Source organism: Cucumis melo, chromosome 8 (assembly GCF_025177605.1).
Source record: "Cucumis melo cultivar AY chromosome 8, USDA_Cmelo_AY_1.0, whole genome shotgun sequence".
Taxonomy (NCBI): Eukaryota; Viridiplantae; Streptophyta; class Magnoliopsida; order Cucurbitales; family Cucurbitaceae; genus Cucumis; species Cucumis melo.
Window position 1 is genome coordinate 10,181,462 of NC_066864.1, and position 3,027 is coordinate 10,184,488.

Here is a 3,027-nt window from a genome sequence, read left to right on the forward strand (position 1 = left end):
ATCCCAAATAAAATTATTTTAGTAAATGACGTGGCAATTTGTAATTCATTCCAAAAATTCTTATTCAGTAGTACCTTTGAACATGAATTTAAGAGCTTGCATGGATGGTAGCTAAAATGCATAATATGATGTAGTAGAAATGTGATGTAGTAGATGATGACTAATATTATTTTGATGATTATGCATGATATATTAATCACATGATTAAAACTTTATGATTGATATTCATGTCACGTTTATGATGTTTACGATGTTGTTTCATGCTATGGATTGTGGTGTTCTATTAGCTTTGACCATTAGAGTTGTACTTACATGGATGTCCCTCGGGATCACCACCTTTCACAGATTTATGACTGTGTGTGTTCGACGAAACCACCACTACAAGAAAACCCCCCTATTATGTTGGTTCCATCCCAAATTGAAAGGATGGAACAAATAACTGTCATCAAATGTCAAAAAACGGGTTTTTGGCGGGAAAAGACGGTGATTTGGGAATGCCCAAATACATGATAGTTATTTGCTTTCATAATATATAAGGCCATTAAAAAATTAATTAAATATTTTTTTATTAAAATAAACATAAATAAAAAAAAAAGGCAAAATCCCTCACTTTCCTTCTTCAAAATCCCTCTCTTTTCTTCTTCACGCACACTCCCCTTTTCTTCTTTAAAATTCCTCCCCTCACGAACGATGAACGACGCACAACAAAAAACCCCAACCTTAATCCCATTCTTCTCATCTCCATGTCCTTTCTTCTCGGGGAGGAGACCCATAGCAACGGAGACCCACAACGAGGAGACCCATATTGTTGCCGGTGAGTTCTTGACTCTATTTTCTTAATTATAACTTGTTGTGTTTGTTGTGTAAAAACACAATCTAGAAATTTAAACTTGATGAATATGGTTGGCTAGAGAGAAACTTATGTTCTTTGGTTTTTTTTTTTTTTTTTTTTTGTAAATTATGATGACCTGTCTTGTAGGGACTAAAATTTTGAGAGTAACAAGCTATTCCAATATACATTGTCTGTTCTTGGTTTGTTATTCATTTGTGATAATTAATAGCAAAGTTAACTATTGTTATTGGTTGCAACCCTTTGTGCTCCTAAAAAATAGTTGGTTTGGTCTTCATGTTGACAACAAGATATTGCTTTGCAATAGGTGCTAACTCAACAACGCCTTTGTCCATTCCCTAAGGTACCGTAACTAAAAAACGTATTTTAACTATTTTGAGATTCTTTAAAGGTATATTGATGGTTTTGTGAAATATATTGTTGGCTATTTGATGAAGCATTTTGGTAGCTTACAATGTGTTTGATGAAATGCCTCAATGAAGCACTTGGTTGATTTTTAATTGGTTTTTGTTTGTTTGAATTAGGAAATTAAGGCCAAGGGAGATTTCATGGCTATGGGAGGAAGCTTCGAGAAAAAGAGAATGAAAATTAATGGTTAGATTTTATCCTTTCAAACCTCTGTAGTATCGATGACATGAATATTAAGAGCGCCATTTCTCTTCATACCATAAAGGAACTTCCTTTTCATTGCCAACTTCAATTCCATATGGGTCTGGAAGAAATTTTGATGTTTGTGTTGAATCTGCCCCAATATGTGCCATAGAATTGTGGAAGGGCATGTTTTTGGCACACTCCATTGTTGCTTGCAATTATGAAATTTGGTCCTTGGACTTGAGTGAAAGAGACATTGGTGTTTTGATCTCTTGCATCTTTTTGTTGATAATACCTGTTGAAGATTAATATGTTTAATTTATAGCTAAACACTAGTGTTTATCTAATATTGGATTAGCAATAATAAGATTGTAATTTTGATGTCCTCTTGCTTCTTTTCTCTTTGCAATTATTGACAACTCCCGATGCTTTATTTGATGGCGTTAGGAGATTTCAATAACTTTCCACGGCATAATCCCATAGTGGCCTATAGCTTTTTGATATCATATTAGGTAAACATGAGCTTCTAACTTCATCTCAAAATTTTGGACAATTAGAGAAGTTCCATATCTAACATTTTAAAGATTGTGAGGTCTTAATTTTATTTGAGTTTGATATGCCTAAATCACTTGTTAGATTTAGTCCAACCATTGAGGTTGCAAGTTTGTTCAACCCAAACAAACCTTATAAAAATAATGAACCAAACTCCAAATCAAACCTATCAAACATTTGAGTTAGCTAGATTTGTTTAAGTTATTACTTACGACATTATTTAATTAAATTATTACTTGTTTATGTGATTTGTAATTCAAGAGGATTTTTTCTTATGGAGTTACAACACTTGTTTAAGTTTTATGATAAAGTTTGACGAAAATTTATAATTTAGGATCCAAATTGATACCAAATTCAAGGGTTAAAATTGATTTTTTCTCAAGGCTTTATTTATTGCATCATCTGATGCCCATCTCAGTATTTTCATAATCTAACCCAACAACCAATTCCAGAATTTCAAATTTGGCAAAAGCTCTATCCTCTGTCACAGATCAACTTGTTCCAATGACCCACTAAATACTGAAAGGTTGGTTTATTAGTTTCAAAATCATTTCCAAAAAGTACTTTAATCCTTCAAAATCAATTTTGACGGTATAAAAAACTTAAGTATAGAATTAAATATTAAAACAATTTTAAGTAATTAAAAGCTTATTTGAAAGTTTCTTGACTGAGATAAGCCTTTCAGGGGCAGGGAAGTAACAGTTCTTCAAGGTCAAATGTGCCTTTCAGGGGCAGGGAAGTTGTTCCTTATGATGATATTCTCTAAATTTTTAAATTTAGAAAGTTAATTACGTATGTAGAAATTTCCAAGGGAAAATTTTGATCCCCTCTTCTAATTTTGGCGAAGTGTGCACCACATTTTTTCTGTTTGTTTTAACTTATGTTATTACTTCCAAAATATGATGATTGTTAACCCACCCTTCACTTAGAGCCAACAATGAGTTTGTCAATACCACATTGTCCCGTTGAATCATTGGTACGTTTGGATCTTATCGGTATCTTGTTACTTGGTTTCTTGTTTTGCAGGTGATTTA

General features: G+C 32.7%; 1 long non-coding RNA gene across 1 annotated transcript; it reads left to right on the top strand.

Moving 5' to 3' along the window:
* Positions 1-627: 627 nt before the first annotated feature.
* LOC127150497 (uncharacterized) lies at positions 628-1,827 on the top strand. Its single transcript, XR_007822871.1, has 2 exons — positions 628-814; positions 1,375-1,827. It is a non-coding gene; the product is annotated as an uncharacterized LOC127150497 (long non-coding RNA).
* Positions 1,828-3,027: the final 1,200 nt, after the last annotated feature.